Raw genomic sequence first — 18,046 nt, 5'->3', positions numbered from 1 at the left:
AACAGTAATAGATAACACTTTAATTAATACTTCCATCACTAGCTACTTATTTGGAAATCATATAACCAAGAGAATATGATCCAAGTCTTGAGTTTCCACGATTGATATTCACACACCAAAATTATTTTAACATATTGCAACCAAATTAAACACATCAAAAACTTGTACAAACACGTACAACACATACACAAAAATATTATAACGATCAGTTTAGTTTTGACACGTGATGTAATGCCTCAAAACTCAAATAATTATATATCTAAGATACGTGACTTTTCTAGAAAAATTTCGGCAAAATCTCCATTGTATTTTCAACATTTCGTAAGCATAAATCTTGTCAAAATCTGAGAATCAAAATAATATATTCTTCAATGATCAGTCCAGCTACTTAACCGTCTCGACCAATGCCAAAAAGTTAAATAACCAGTTTAGCGGATTCGACTCCCACGAGCCCAGACTTTACATAAATAATAAAATGAACATATATTGACGAGAATTAAGTCATCTTAAATGTTACAAACACTAATTAAATACTAAACCCAAAACCTCAAGTCACATATATAAGAATGTCAAACAATTATTTCAACCAAACCAATTAAATTTTCAATAATGACTAACATCTTTGCTCCTAACTCGAATAACACGATTCCCAATTCTTGTACCAAAAGCACCATCACTCGATCCACGGAGTTTTCCTAGTGAGTAGGCAAATACATGTCCTAATGCAAAATACCTAAGGTTGGTTAACAGTGAATTAACCAAATCTAAAATGCAAGAAAAAGACGTACCTCCAGCGTGAGCCTTCAAGGGCCACTTGCAACGCTGGGTGATGACCAACGAACTCCTTTAATTCTCCTCTCAAGCTTAGAACCTATACGCTTACCTAAACCCCACTCAATATATATATATATATATATATATTGGGCATACAGGCCGGCTACGTCGACATACTATTCTAACATACTATCTTGATATACCCAGCCAACCATCAGATTAAACAAAATCTAATGACCAGATCTACTTCTAAAAAACCAAACAAATAATTTAAAAAAACAAAGGCAAAAATGACATTTTGTTTCGCAAAAGAAAAAGTTTTCTTCTTTTTCGTAGCTTTTAAGCTTTTACACCCAAAAAAAACACAAAAGAGAAGAATGAATCGCCGTCTCTCTCTTCAACTTATTGAGGACAATAATTCTTATCATGAAAACATATATTAATGTCCATGCCGAACCCATTAAATCTTTTTTTTTAAACAAATTAAAAAAACCAAAAAAAAACAGCCTTGATCGCTTCAGGCCTTCAGTGAATCGAAATCTGCAATTGACTTCCATTTCTCCCCGCCCGCCCCCCAACCATGACAGATTTGTTTAACCAATGAAATTCACACACATACTTTTAAACATATAACACATAAAAAATAGTTATGCGTTAATTATTGAGTCGTGATAAGGAGAGATCATTCTCTCTAAATTTTGGAGAGATCAAGACAAATAGCCGTTGGATGGAGAAATTCCTTTTCGAGATCGAGGTTGTTGCATGGCCCACAACTGACAAACCACACCAAACCGTATGATCATGTCATCCAACGGCCGATATGAAATGCGCACTAAATTTAGAGAGAATGATCTCTCCTTATCATTTGCCTTAATTATTTGGATGTTAACAGGAACTCGAGGACAAAGGAAAGGAATCCATAAGATACATCTAGCAAAATGCTATTCTTCCAGTGTATATGCCAATTTCAACTGCTTCAGTTGCAAGTATACTACAAGTTCAAAGTGATCTGGAGAGAAACAATTCCCTAGTTAATGAAAATCTAACAGTAGCGATGATGAGCTTGATGCAATCGACTCACCTTTCAGCTCAAATTATCCATAACAAATCTCAAATCTCATGTTTCTTGTTTCAGTAGGAAAGCAAGGGAAATAAGAGGAGGTGTCAATATTGTCAGATATGAACTCCTACGAGAGGTATGGATGGAGGAAGATTAGCGGATTATATTGTAGACCTGTAATCGTTACTTCGATGCCTACGTCTGCATTCACAAAATTTCTAAAGGAAAAGTTCATGCATCAACATCAATTATTTGGCGACCCACCAAGGCCACCATATTGGTATTAGTTCATGAATGAAAAGTATTGGTTTATCGAAAAAAATTATTGGCGACCCACCAAGGCCACCATATTTTTAACCGTAAGATCTCTAAAATCTAAGTGAATTAATGCAATATATATCGTGACAGTTCTCAGCATTTTATACAGTTTCTAGGCTTCCAACTTGAGGAGTTTCGTTACGTTTCACAACTCACAATATTGACTGAATTTCGGTTAAGATCTTTTCGAATCCAATTCGTTAAGCTCACAAGTCCAAAGCTCATATCCAATGTCGTTTGTTCGTTGACTTCTTTCCTGTCCAACTAAGATTAATGCCCATAAGACAACACAAAAAAAAGAATAAAAAACAGACGTTGAATGTATTTTGCTATTTGAGACGTGGATTGAAAGTTAATGACATACTAATTTGAGTAAATTCCTTTTGAATAATAGTCACATCAATCAAAACACCAATAATAACAGTAAAGAGTGATACAAAAGCACTTGTAAAGTAGAAAAGATGTTCAACTTGTGATGTTCATCAATTTGGGAAGGAGACAGAGAGTAAAAAAAGTTGCCAGATCTACTTCTAGAAAACCAATACAATTGAAATAGAAATGAATCGTTCTTCTCTTTTGTGTTTTTTTTGGGTGTAAAAACTTAAAAGCTACTAAGAAGAAGAAAACTTTTCCTTTTGCGAAACAAAATGTCATTTTTGTCTTTATTTTTTTAAATTATTTATTTGCCCCCTACGTCGACATACTATTCTAATATACTATTTTGACATATCCAACCGACCCTCAGATCAAACAAAATCTAATGGCCAGATCTATTTCAGAAAACCAAACAAAAAAAAAAAAAATGGGCCACAAATAATAGGGACAAAAATGTCATTTTCTTTTAAAAAAAAAAGAAAAACCCTTTCTTCTTATTCATTTACGTTGTTTTTTCACAAAAACTTAATAATCTAAATATTGTCTATTAAAATTTCTACAGAATGAAAGCTCAACTTGCTTCTTGGATTGCACACAAAGGCTTGTTCCATTTTCTCTAATCTCTAATTTCAACTTCTCTATATTATTTTTTTTGGTTGGGGTTTTTAGTATTGTTATGTGTTTTGTTTTTTCAGGAGAGAGAAGACACCGTCGAGTAGTCTTCGACAAGAATCGGACGAACAAGAATCAATGGAGAGACCAACATCAGTATCTCGACACAGATCAATGGGTGAGATGAAAACCCCTTCAGAAGCAGAGATTGATGAATTTTTTTCAACAGCAGAAAAAGATGAACAAAGACGTTTTACAGACAAGTAAGTTGTTATAGTGCGTAGGCTAATAATAAGCTTTTTTCTCAACACCCAAAAGCTCATTTTGTGTAATTTTTTTTCAGGTTTAATTTTGACATTATGAAAGACTTGCCATTAAAAGGACGTTATGAATGGGTTCGTCTTAAACCATGAAGAAAGTAGCAGCAGCAGCCAGAAGAAGAAAGGGCTTCTTTGAATTAACTTTGATGATTAAAAAATTTATCCCTTTTTAATTTTAGATAATTTTAACTTTCTGTATAGGTAGTAGTAGTCTAGAAGAAGCTAATCTGACTGTGTACGATATACAGAGAAGGCTTCTCTGCCCCAGCTAGAAAAAGGAAGTTTGTGAGTTTGTCTACCCCGAGGATTAGTGACGACATCCAATCCAATACCGTTTTTGTTTTTGATTTTCGGTCCGAGATCCAACGGTCCGAGATCCAACGGTATCGGCACACTCATCCTTATAGGGATATCTTCGGGGTAGCCCAAATCAATTGTAAAATGGTTACAAGAGGAATATAATAGTAGCTACTATTCCCTTCGTTTTTAGCTTTGAATTCCCGCCCGTCTATTCTTATGTGTTTTTCTCTACCTCTCTCGTTTTTGTTAGTACTGTACTAAGATATGCTTAAAGATATGGGTTTTTAAATCTGTGGTTTTTGTAGCTCATTTTCTTTTATTTGGTTATGTTTGTATGGCTCATGTGGATATATTTCGGCTCCTAAAAAGATCTTAAATAAATACCAAATCTAAAACACTTACAACTTCACTTACAAAATAATTTAAAACCTAATTTTTTGTGCATATCATTTCTATAAAAATTCAACTTGTTTTAAAATGCCATCAGACAGCCGAAATCTAAAATCAAACGATCTAAATACTAAAATTTCGAAATACAATCTCACGAAGGGTTTGGGTTTTCTCTAACTCGCTCTTTCTCTCTCCTATTCCTCTCTCGTAATCGAAACCATCAGGAACTAGATTTAGTTGAATGAAATATGAATTTAATCTAGTTCTAATAGCAGTTTCGGGCTATATAGCTTTGTATCTTATAGCAGTTTCGGTCATTGCTGGATTAAAAGAGCTTCCATCATTATGTTTGCTGTCATATTTGCTAGTGCTCTAACAATGGGTACGATCTCAGAACTTCATTTATTTTCTGTCAGTTTAGAAAAGCGAATGGTATATCACTTGCTCTGATTAATTCATTGAATTCATATGTTTCATCTTTTTTGTGCAAACAAATGAACTCAAGAGAATAAATTATTGTACTTAACAAACGAATATAGTTTTAGAGTTTGAGGAAGATATTATTCTTCAAGAATTTCGTCCGTAGAGCCTTCAAACTTGTTAAGGCATTCGATAAAATGTCTTTAAGTGATTTTTATTGAGTTTTTACTGATTTTTTAAGTTGGGATACATTGTTTTTGAAATAATTTGTTGAGCAAACATCCAAATCGATGATAGTGCATCTTTAGCTGAAATGGTATAGCAGTTTGGAGATATCCAAAAATGACGGTGGTTCGAATCCACCAAGATCCTTTAATAACAAAAGTTCATACAACAAAACTGATATTTCCTATTAATTTTATCTTTGCTATTTAGATGTGAAGCACTTAGTGCAAGAATTGGTAATATGTATTGTGGTGTTGAAATATAATTCGTATAGTCGTCGTGATGGAATTGCTAATGTGGTTGTAGATGGATTTCTACCTTGAAGTTGTTGTGAATCAAAATGGGTTTGGCGTAACAACGGTTTTTGAAGTCGGTACTGGGGTTCTTACTGGTTTAATATGTGAGCTTTTGCTTCGTACTTTGGTTAGTCTGGTTGAGAGTTGAGAAGAAGCCACAGTGAGCTGAGAATGTGATTGTGTTTCTGGAGCAATATCTTTGTTCGCATTGTTTTGTTCTTCTAGGTTGCTATTGCCTTTTGTTTTCTCATGTTTGTTATGGTGCAATGTTTATTTTGGTTTGGTGTTTGATTGTATTGGTTTGTTGTGGTGTGTAGTTTGGAGAGGAGAATATGGCGACAAAGATTACTCCATTCCTTTTGTCAGCTCAATCGCCTGATGCGAATATTCGAACTGCATCTCAATCACCATGTATTGAATCTTGCGGTGTTTTTACTTGTTGGGACAACTTCGGCACTTACGATGAATGTAGTTGGTGACTTGGTGTGTGTCAAGGATTGATTATTGATTGCGTTTTCGTGGTATGTTATTAAGAATACTAATGCAATCTGAGAGTTCTGTAAGGGTGTACACTTGGTAACGCAAGGAATGAGAAAATTAGCTATCTACGTTTTTTTTTTGGATAGTAATTTCCTATCTACGTAAGTGATCTGTCTAGCTAATTTAGTGCAGACAAGAAATGTACAGTTGATTGAGTTATGTCAGAGTTTTTTGGCTTAGTTACAGTTGATTTTCTGGCAGAGTTTTTTCTGTCAGTTTTTTTGGATAGTATTCTTAATCTTGCAGGAAATTAAGGCTTCGCACAACATTGTGGTAAGTACCTGCACGTATCAGTTTCTACATTTTAGCTTTGGGTCTGGAGAATGAACACAAGGAACACTATTGCTGCTAGCTCATTCATTCACTGCGTGGTCTTTCAGGTTAAGGAGGAAGTGGAAGTAGCATTAAAGAAACATTTTAGCAAGAAGCAGTAAGACTTTTGATCATTCTTAGTATTTGTTGAGTTGCTTGCTTGAAAATATATTATTGAGAAAATAGTTTTAGGAGCACACTTTGTTTCAGCAAACTTTTCCTTTCAGAAGAACTCACACTCTGTTTAAGCTATCAGAAGGTCCTGACAGAAGGTCTTAAAGCTCTTGGCAGAATTGTATAAACTCAAGCCAAAATTCTGATAGGCAAAATTTGGATATCATTTTTTGGTCTTAGTTACAGTTAATTACTTGAATAGAACCACTTGCAGGAAATGGAGATGCTATAGGGTTTCATTGACAGGGAAGAAATTGTAGAGAAGAGCCGATGGAAGGATTAATGAGCTTGTTTTAGATGCTCATTAGTATGACTGAAAGAGAGAAAACACAGTACTTTTGTTCTTTTACATTGTATATGGTAACTACAGGAAAGAATGTCGGAGAAAGACCATGTTTCATTACACTTTTGAGGCAGATATTTACAAACTAAATTGCTTTGTAAGAAAGCGTTTTCTGCCATGAGTCTGATATCTTTGTCATTGCTTTTCTTGGTACCTTGTGCAAGTCCAGATATATGTACATAATTTTACAATGTCTGGCTCGTATGCCATTGAACATATTGATGTTGCAAAAGGATTGATGGGCAGCCTTGCGAAGTACCTTTTTGGACCATCCATTGACGTATCGAGACAGTGCTATGGGATTTCATATAATTTTGGGACCTCACATGGAATTCAGTGAAAAGTGTCTCCAAGCAATTCAGTGAATAATAATTTGAGGAATGCATATGCCTAATCAATGCACCTACTATCTTGGGGGAAAATAAGCACTTAACATACGGGAGGCAGTGTGATACAAAATCTATTTGACTGATTCACTCAAACCCTTTTGGAGTTCTAACAAATAGTATATTTACATTCCCCCCACTCCACCTCTTTTCACAAGTTTAGTATCAAATATGAACCAAAGGATGATATGGTTTTTCGGTTATCAAGATCCTCAAATTGTACAAGTTTTATAAGGCAGAAGGAAAACAATGTCCGCTCTCATCTATCTGCTCAAGACAGCACATGGGCTGATGCATTGCAGACTAATATAATTTGAAAGAGGATTCGGAGAGAACCAAAAGAGTACAAAGGTGGAAAATAGACAGAGAGAAAAAATGGAAATAATTGATTTTCCAAATACTCTTATCTGCTTTCAATTTTCTCTAAACATTGCAACTTGCAAGAACTACATATCTCACAACAACAATTTCGCTTCATTTGCTACACTAGTTCAGTCAGAACCTGACACACTTCCACCATCCCTTATCCCTGCAGCATGGTGCCAGAAGAAACTATTATGACAGAAGGGTGAAGGGCACAATTTAATTTGGTCATCCATGCTTGATTAACTCATTCTTTACTTGAACCAAGATGCTCATAGAGAATTGGACACTTAAAGAAGCTTTGCTACTGGTTATCTTCGTCACCAGTCCACTCATTCCAGTCTTTGTCGACATGCTTCTGCGCCCAAACTACCGTTGTTCTCGCAGCTTGTGGACCCCCAGGTAGTCCTCTTTCATTAATGGTGTCAGCCATATCAATGAAAGGAACTACTAATAGCATTCCTGGACCTCCATATTCAGTGTGTAGGAAAGTACTGAAGATCTGTTTAAAACATGATAGCAAGCACATTCAACATGTTGCAATGCTAAACTAGATATAAAACAGTGGTAGACTCACTTAGACTAACAAAATAGTTGTAATCTTATTGGTTCATACGTTGCAAGGATAAAGAATTTTCAGTCAAAAAGTTATATGTTTTCAGGATATAGATATATGCAAGAACAACATAAGGTCTAAATCTCGTAGAGCATGAACGTGTTATGTCTGCTAGTTTTTGAAATTGTGTATCAGTGTAAGAATAATTCTGATTATGCTAATTGCATGATATGTTTCCTATTAATTTACACAATACAAGCCAGCCGGATTACAATGTCAACTGTTGGAAGTTTCTTAGCCACAGCATGCATAAGCATAAACATCACACTATCACAAATAACATGGTATTGGAAAAACCAAAAATAAATAAGTCATTTTCAGATTAGCGAATAAGTTGTCTTAAATTTCGATAACAAAGATAGAAAGACAACATTAGCTCCTTTCCTAAACCATAATTCTTTTTGATTTCAATACTTAATTTATGTCTTAAATTTGAATCTAAAATCAGTTATAGCTTATTACCATACAGATACAAGTAAGCACTAACTATACAGTCAACAAGTTCACTTTAGTAGAACTAGGTAACACTCTATATCTGTTAATTACGTAATTGCAAGAGTGAGATTTCAAATTTTGAGTAGTAGTTTCACATTTCTAGCCATCTGCTTATCTGCACTTAAATTTTCTCTCAGCCATATGTTACCGAGTACTTCATCCCACAAACCACAATCCATTTCAGCAGCATCAGCAAAGTACCCTTATTTAGCAAAATTTTCCCACTCATCCTTCTTAAATTCTAAAGTTTCTATCAACAGCACTATACATACACCCTGAGGCCTAACCTGACTCCGGATTCATTACCTAATGCCTTAATATACATTTTAAAATGCATTAAAAAATAAAATAAACAAAATATGAGTTCGAAAGGGAAGTGAGTAGTACCTCAGTACAGATTCCAACAACATCTTGAACAAAACCTCCATATATTTCTTTCTTTGGCAGCTTTTCTCAATGGGTATGGTTTCAATTTGTGCTTGATTTTCTCAATTTGGAGAAGGGAGAAGGGCAAATCTAGCTTTTCAGTCTGAATTTGGAGATGTTTTGGTGTTGAATTTGAAATGGTTGGGTTTGGATTCAGAGAAAATTGGAGAGAGGAATAGGAGAGAGAAAACCCTTCGCAAGTATTTTATGTTTGAAGCCGAAAATGGATTGAATTCGAACTTTCGTAATTTCGTGCTTAAGATTTCTGATTTGGATTTGATAAAATCTAACGGTTAGATTTTGGCTGTCAGATGGCTGTTTCCATTTTGGCTGTCTACCTAGCCAAACCGATATATATATATATAAAATATGAACCTACCCGATAGGCAAATCTAAAACCATTATTGCACAGTGGGCGAAAATGCTCATATGCGATTTTAGGAGGCCACATCAGCACAATTTTTAAGTAGGTACCCAAAATTAATTAAAAATCGAGCGATATTTTGATTATTTACAAATCAGTCCTTACTAAAATTTATACCGGATGTTGGATTTGCTTGAGATTGGTTATATGTTTTGAGATCCATAAAATTATGAAAAAACAATTACACGCAATTTTAAAAAGGATTAAGTGATATATCTACGAATAATAAAAAAAACAAAAATTGATCAAAAAAAAAAAAAACCCGGCTTCAAAAGTTCAAACTAAAACAAAAAACCCCAAAACTCTTCATTCACGAGAACCCTTTCTTCTCCACAAAGAAAAACTCTCATACTTGCTCCATGACAAAACATCCAATTTCAATTTTGTGTTCCCTGATATATATTTTGACATGCTTTTCCTCAAGGATAATTTCATTATTGATGTAGGATCCACAGCCACAACACCTTTGTACCCACCATATCTAATCTGAAATGAAGATGGAGTAAAACCATTAACGCCACACTTTTCTTGCCCTATGCGGGCAAATTCTCTGGAAATTTTCCCAATCCCATCAGAAAAAACATATCTTTTCCCATTGCTTCCAACTTCAACATCAGGTATAACTTCAATTTCATGCCTGTCAACTGTCAATGTTTCTCTTGATGAACTGAAAGATTGACCCAGTCTAGCTACATATTTTGCAACATTTCTTATCTTGCGAAAATGTCCCATCCAGCCCATTCTCTGAAGCAAACATCCAAGCAGAATTATCCCTCAAGAAACTCAAACTTTTTATCACCTATAACAATTCCATTCCTCAAAGTTGAAAGTATCCTTCTATCCTCATTTTTAGAAGTTGCACGTGGAGACAAATCAGTTGCGCATTTTCTCCCAATCTTCATCATAAAAGAGACATGGATGAAATTATCAATATATTCATGAAAATGTCATTATCACTTTCGATTGGATAGATTAACATCCGGTTCACAAAAAACCGACAAAAGTAAACTTTAGATGGGGTTCTTGGCACTTCATACTTCTTCATGTATTCCCATCAACAAGATCAAGAAACAAACAAAGGTCACTTAGATTGAAAGGTTTTCAATTAGCTATCTCTTTTAAAGATCTCTGTGATGAAGTCCACGATGTAAGTACCCTGCCCCTTCATCATAACATATTTATAAATGCTACATGGTTTGATAATTTTTTTCTCGACCATGTGGTATATAGGCTAAGGTGGAGATTGTTGTTAGAAGGTGATCAAGATGGTAGAACTATTGCGTCTACAATTAGCGAGGTTAATGATCGATTTGGTTCTAGGTCTCCGTGATTAAAGTTTTTACATAGGTAAGTCAATTTGGATTTTGTCAATCGTGTATACAAATGTGTTCGAGTTTCATTTTTGAGTTTGTTAAATGAATCATCACTAATTAGGGCGTTTTAATGTTTGATTTAGTATGTTCTTTTTTTTTCCCACGATTACAATTTCTATTGATTCGTGACCAAAAGCCTTTAATGCTTGGAAATGAGCATTATTGGTTCTTATTGAATGTGATGTGAAACCTGTATATAGGAAGGAGAAGGGTATCGAAGTCAAGTCAATCGATATTACTAAGAGGATGTGCACAAACTGCACATGCATGTCACTAATGGTTAGACCCATTACCACGCTTATCGGTACTTACATTTGTCATTATTTCTTTGTTTTTCACGTTTTTTCTCCCCATAAGTCACCCACAGAGCTTTCTATTTTTATTTCTGAGTTATTATTTGATTGAGAGAGAAAGAGATGGGGAAGAGTAGTTCAAAGGGTTTAAGTGAAGGAGGGTTTAAAGTGTTTTCTTTGAAGAATGTGTTGATGTTATCCCTTTGCTTTAAATGTGAGCTTATTGTTAAATCATTTTGGGTTAATTAAAAGATGGAATATTACAAAACAAGGTTGGTGCTTCAGTCATGACTACTACTACTACTACTAGTGGCACAAGATAGTAGCGAAGCTGTTTTTTCTAAGCTGCATGGTGGTGGAGGAGATTGAAAGCGGTGGTGGTGGTGGTGAGAAAAGAGCGGGGAGGCGGGCCGGAGACTCGTTGTTAATCTTGATCGATGAAGTAGTAGTATAACTTCTAATTGCTTTAAGAATTCTATCCTATGTGAACTCATTTACAAGTTTAAAGGCGGGTTATTCACTTATTCTTTGAATATGAGACATTTAAAGTAAGGTTTATGCTCTTCTCACTTTTATTGTATGCAGTTATAGATGCTCAATGGGTTTTAGTGCAAGTAGTTGGGTCACCTTGAATTACTCTTAAAAAAATGGATTGTGTATTTAAGTCTAACTTTTCTGCCACATGATGTAAATGTATATTGTTACAAATCAAATACGTATATAGTTATGCTTATTCCCTTTGCCTTTTGTTGTTGGAGGAAGGGGGACGGGGAAGTAGATTAGTAGGTGAATGCTAATAACTTAATAAGCAAAAATGTGGAGAAACACGAGATACATCAAAATGCATAGTTAGTTGATTGACAAAGTCAATTAAGATTGTTGTCCTAAAATTTATATGATGTAGTGACTTTTGGTGTATCCGAATGCAGATTTCGGTGTATGCGTACTTCAAGCTATGCCATTATGAGAGGCTTCTCTCCAATCACTACCGTGAAACAAGCCGTCTACATCGTGGGCATGTTGGAAGGAAAATGTCTAGCCATACCTATGATCTTTGGTCGCGGTTACCATCTAAATCTCACAGATTTCTCTGTTTCGATGCAGGGGAGTTTCAACCTAGAAATGTTGCCTTGACCATCTCTAGGAGATCTTTCAATATATCCGCCTTTGGATACCAAGTATTCCAACGATGTTTCTCCAAACAAAGAAGTAACTCTTCATATATGATGAAAAACATAGTATGTCCAATAGGACACCGAAAGCAAGACATCTTGGAAGTTCTTTGCCAAGCCAAAGTCACGAGGTTGAGGCTTTCATGCCCAAATAAAGATATGGTTAGTAGAGTTAGGTGGAATCTGACATCTTGGCTACAAGGAAGTGCTTCTTTAGGCTTATTTTTGGGGTTTGTCAATTTGTTTTTCAAGTTCTAAGCCGGCATTTTTGTGAGGCAAGCGATTGGGAAGACCGGTGATAAGCTGTGATCATGATTCATCATCGGTTGGTTACGTCCATGGGAAGAAAGTTCACACTAATTATTCAGCCTAATTATGTTACTATTACAGGAGTCCAAGCATTTGCAGGACTTCAAGATATATATATTTGTATCCATTGACATGTATATTTATTTGTATTTTGTATCCATTGACATATATATTTATTTGTATCAATGAGATTTCTAACTAAGATGGTATTTACTGTAAATGTAACAATCCCGGCATGGCCGGGCAAAATGGCTAGTATCATCTAATTCCACAGTCCAAAACAAATATGAGAATATTTTATCACTACATGATAGAGGCTACACTTTCAAACAAAGTTGCAATTCATGGTGAGGAGAGTAAAAGAACATATACACATGTTAGAAAGTCCAATTTTCACATAAAATAGGATTTCAATAGGATTTCTACTCAAACTAAATACAAATATTCACCTAAACTAGTGAACAGGAGGGGTAGATGTACTTGCCTTTAGCAGTATCAACAAATTAAACCTCTTGGTATCGAATATCTTTGGTTGGCTTTTCCTCCACTATAGATAATAGCTCCAATCCTAAGTTGATTTCGATTGAAATCAAATTAAGCATAAAACCCCCAATTCCTTCAAACAATCAATATCCACTAATTTTCCATAACCAAATTAACCTACCCTTTGTTCAAACCCAATTTATTCCCTGAGATTCCCCCTTTGAATCCCAAGAGAGAGAGAGAGTGAGAGAGCTTGAAAAAAGACCAATCCTGAGAGAGGGAACCCCCCGCGAGACTTCTTTCCTACCTTTTATTTTTCAGCCCACAAACCCCTTAACCCCAAGTCCCAAAATATGGGGTTTTACATGTGACACCAAAGTCAAATGAATAAGACGAATCAAAGTAGTTTCATGAGACTATATACCACGAGGCATAATAGTAATATGTATACGTAGTTACATACCATTTTGATATTTCAATTCTACTAATAAGCTTGAATATAAACATGTCTAAGCTACACCTAATATCTCCCTTTTCGAGAATGTCCTCGACCAAAGTTCATTCCTGGCATCCGTGTAAGTACTTATCAATAACCAGTGAAAGCAAATCTTATAACCCATTAACCTTTACACAATCAATTTCATGACAAAGACTCAATACCCAATACAAGAAAACCATATAACACATTCACATGTACACATTCAACTCCATTAAATAACAAACACTTACCAATTCAGCAAGGACTTCCAAGATCACCACTATAGAAGCTAGGTTCCTCGCTTATAAGCAAGTTGGTACTTAGAAATATTAGTCTCAAACGTCACATAGACCTTTGCATGGAACACCTAGTAACAATATTACGACTAAAACACATGAGAACAAATCTTTAGGAATGAGAATTGGCATAAAGACTTTGAGAATGGCAATGAGCAACACTGCGAATAATCTGATGTACTATAACTAATTTAGATGGACTCAACTATAATTAAAAACTGATATTAGCTACACTCTCCAAACAACACTAGTAAAGTCTGCAGTTGTCCAAACTTGGCTTAGCATACATGCATAGACCCCCTATGCATAAATAGAAAATCACAACAACATGAACGAAGTATAGAAGAAGAAGAAGAAGAAGAAGAAGAATAAGAATTTAGCCTTTTTTTTTTTTTTTTTTTTTTTTTTTAAAATTTATTTATTTATTTTTTAATATTTTCTAAAACAAAACTTTTTAAATAACATTACAAAATAATTCTCGAATTAGGGAAAATTAACTTAACACGGTTATTAGGAACCTAGTTATGCTTGAAAAACGTTAAGGAACCAAAAAATGTGTGCGATACTAATATCCTGTTTTGGTGTACTAGTCAAATGTAGTTCTATTCCCATGGTGGTAGAGAATGTAGAAGATGTCTCTTCCTCTTGCCCTTATAACACCACTTGTCCTTTGTAGCCCATCCCTTGGATGACCATTGGTGCCCCATTGGTAGCCTATTAAATGACATTAAGTGCTCCGTTAATGTGGTGATCGATTGACCTTTGGTGCTCCATGTATAACTCATGCCTTTTGGGTTGCCTTGTTGCTACGATCCAATAGGTTTGCATATGTTAATTAATCAACGACAATGACATGTGTCAAGAATATATTGGTGATAAATATATGTGCCTTATACCATGTATATTGTTTCTTTCTTTTCCATTTTAACATTGGCTATGTGCAGTGCTACACTGCTACCACAAAAGTTGACCACTATACGACTTTTTTCAACTCCATTGATTGCATAAAATAGGATCACTTGATTGTCTATCTGATCTTCTTCTAAAGTATTTAATGTCCAATTATTAACTTTAAATAAAAGGCAAAGTTAATGCAATAGTTTACTGAAATAGATCTTAATAATTGGGCAGACTAGGCGAAGACATGTTCGTATCTTGGCATAAATTAATAACTAAGTCTAAGATACATAGAAACCCGTTGCACTTCTTATGTGAAGCTTAGTATAAATTAGAATCCTGATTAACTTACCACATTATATGTATATTGACACTTAACTTATAACACCCCTATTTTTGTTCTCCTTTTTAATTAAATATATATAAAGTTAAATAATAATAATAATAATAGATAAAAATAAAAAGGATAAAAATTAGAAACACTACAACAGAATATGTTTTTAGCAGCGCCATACCCCATCGCTAAAGGTGTCTTTGAGCGTGGCAAAAGATCTGTCGCAACACACCAGATGGCGTTGCAAAGGCGTGGCTAAAAAGTGTGTCTCAAATACTTAAATGCAACGCCAAAAGTGGCGTGGCAAATGTCCCTAGTTTGTTGCGACGCCTAAGGGCACTGCTAATACACTAATTCCGTTGCTACTTCATTTATGAAAATTAACTTAATTGAAAATTTATTTTAAACTATTTGCAGCGCTTGGCGTCGCAAAAGAGAGCTTGTAACAACTAGGATGGTGTTGCAAAACCTTTTGTTACGGTAGAATCAAATCTTTTAGCTACACCAAAATTGTTGCGAATGATATAAATTCCAGAAAAGCACATTTTATTTGGGACGCAATTAGCATTACAAATGGTGCAATTCATACATATACCTGTACATTTTTATTTACATAATCCTACCCAAAACAATTTTTATAGAACACAGTAACCCTATAACAATTCACCACAAATCATAACAAAATGAATTTCATTACTAAATCATTAAATACAAAATATCTTAAAGAATTCACATAACTATTTTTTGTGAAAAAACGTCGTCTCTCACATAATCTTAACAACGTTCAACTAAATTTAGATGAATTATTCAAAACTAAAATTCCACAAATAATGTCTATAGCATGCTAATTTGAGCATCATCCACTCGGAGCTTCTTCTTGATTCTACTACTTCTGGCGACCAATCGACCAATCTGACACAACAAATTAAAAAAAAAAAAAAATCACTTTAGTAAATTTATTAGAAATATTAATAAACCTAATATACACAAGTTGGCAATGCATGTGAAACTATGCACCTCCTATATGCATAAATTGGTGCCCATGGCCAAAAGCTTATAAAGAACTTATCAAAGTTATAACTCGATCACATTCATGAAGGTACAGATCAAATAAGAAGACAAAAATAGCCAAAAGCTAATAGATTTTGAACTAAATTGTACATGTAAATGACAAACCATTAAAAAACCTAGTGTCATAAAGTTATCACCAATGAAACAATAAAATAATCAAGGCTAAACATCAAGTAAATCAAGCAAACAAGCTCAACTACAAAAAGCAGTTCCAACAGATGGCAGAGTCAGATGTAAAGGTATCGGGTGTGGGATGCTTCCTGTATACTCAAAATAAAAGGACTCAAATAAGAGCTGTGGGCATAGCAGCTCATTCCCAACTCTAGGCACAACATAAGAGGGAGGTGTGGTATATTTGTCAACACATTGCTACATGCATTGGTTTGACTCAATAATTGCTTTCTAATCGTTAGAACACGTTTTTGACCTTATCGGTCCCATCTATCATTAGAGTCCGAAAAGCGAGATATTTTCGTTGTAGAAATGGGCTTCTAGCTCATTTAGGGCTTGATTGTCCTTCACTCTATTACCTTCTATTCAAGTCGACACTTCTACTCGACCTCACTTTTTCAAAGGCAAGAAAGAAGTAAGCTCTTATCCCTTCTTTGGCTAAGACTACTTGCTCGCCGTCTGACTACCTATTCCCTTTCTTTAGCTTTTTGGCTCGTGTCCCCTGTACTTTGCTCACAAAAGAAGCTACACACATTATTGAACTCAATGCCTATTAGTTTATGGTAGTTTATGGCACGGAACACGGTTTTATACCTTATCGGTCCCCTTAACCCCCGAAGTGTCCTTTTAATTCGTTTTCTAGGACTTCAAAAGCCAATGTGTTAGTCTCACTAGTCAAACTAAAAGAAAGCCGAAGGAGAAGCTTTCGAGCTAATGCATAGTTTGAATAGGAAAAGCGAATGTCGGTGCATACTATCTATGAAGAAAGGAAAAGGCATTAGGAAACTTAAAAGCAATTTGGTAAGCTCATCTTAAACCCCGAATACGCCGGGAAGGAAACACAAATTCTTATTGCGTAGAGTGATCAAACCGAAAGTGTTCATTTCAAGCTAAGCAATGTATTATTTGAGACAAGCATGTACGTCTCAAAGATATTTCGCATGATGAGCTCGACCTAAAACAATAGCTTGCCTAGGAGGACTAGTATTCCCAAGAACATGAATCGAACTCTTTGGACTCAATGACAAGAAGGCATTGATTGGGCGTGGCTTCGTAGACATGCGATAACCTAGCTCCGATTAACTCTTGGTTATAGCCCTGCGGATACGGTGGCACTCCTCGACGAGCATCGGCCAAGATATCACTGGCGTATCTTGTGGCGTTAAACCCATACCCCTAAACGGCAAGTTAAGATAAAATATCCCTTAGGGGTTGACTTATCCTTTTCTTGCCCTAACCTAGGCTTGTGTGGAACCTGTACTAAAAGTAAACCTATTTGTTCGACAGGACAGACAGTCCAAAGAGAACAAGAACAATCCGGAGCTACATACATTCTTTTACTTGTTCACTGACTCTCAATGGATTACTCCCTCCGCCTTTTTGGGGCTATGGGAGTCATCATTGGAGTCCGTACCAAAGCTTTCTAGAGGTGCCTATAAGGAAGTGGAAATAAATAGGATGATTCCAGCTGTAGTTTATTGGCTGTTAGGTCGGTGAAACTGTCCCCACGTAGCTAAACCCGGTGGTTCGCGATCTAGTTCTATTTTTGTAGACCGGATGGGACCTAACAAACTCTCTACGTTAAGTACCTGCAGCTAACAAAGTCAGAAGTGTCCCCGAGTCCGAGTTAGCTGTTCTAGTTCGAGACGGTATGGGACATGTTGCTTAGGGCTTTGGAAGCGAGCAACCAACCCGGCAGAAGTAGATCAGAAGTTTCCTGTTTGACAAAGGGGCGCGTTAGCGGCATAAGAGTAAGTAAGTAAACAGATCAGGTGTAGCGGGCAAACATGGGTGTAGCGATAGAGTGAGTTTAGTTTATGATTCTATTCAAACAGGCTATTGCGCCTAAGTCAATCCCTCGTATCGGCTAGCTGTCTTATGACGGGAGACACAACAAGTAGGTGGGATGCCTTTAAAAGCCCAAACAAGCTTTCTTCGTTCGCACCTTTTTGCCTCTGTTACAGAAGTGGAAGGATCCGTTGGTAGTTTGCTCTCTTGCT

General features: G+C 35.6%; 1 protein-coding gene and 2 long non-coding RNA genes across 3 annotated transcripts in view; 2 read left to right on the top strand and 1 right to left on the bottom strand.

Annotated features, from left to right (window-relative positions):
- Window positions 1-18,046, top strand: part of LOC147476621 (uncharacterized) — a 95,506-nt gene that overhangs the window by 58,390 nt on the left and 19,070 nt on the right. The window lies entirely within an intron of this gene.
- On the top strand, window positions 4,303-6,597 carry LOC147476624 (uncharacterized). Its single transcript, XR_015208256.1, has 4 exons — window positions 4,303-4,531; window positions 5,408-5,903; window positions 6,011-6,060; window positions 6,331-6,597. It is a non-coding gene; the product is annotated as an uncharacterized LOC147476624 (long non-coding RNA).
- On the bottom strand, window positions 7,142-9,064 carry LOC147476623 (uncharacterized). Its single transcript, XR_015208257.1, has 2 exons — window positions 8,707-9,064; window positions 7,142-7,710 (listed from the first exon to the last, which is right to left on the bottom strand). It is a non-coding gene; the product is annotated as an uncharacterized LOC147476623 (long non-coding RNA).

Source organism: Coptis chinensis, chromosome 9 (assembly GCF_015680905.1).
Source record: "Coptis chinensis isolate HL-2020 chromosome 9, ASM1568090v1, whole genome shotgun sequence".
Lineage (NCBI taxonomy): Eukaryota > Viridiplantae > Streptophyta > Magnoliopsida > Ranunculales > Ranunculaceae > Coptis > Coptis chinensis.
This window is presented reverse-complemented; position numbering and strand designations above follow the sequence as displayed.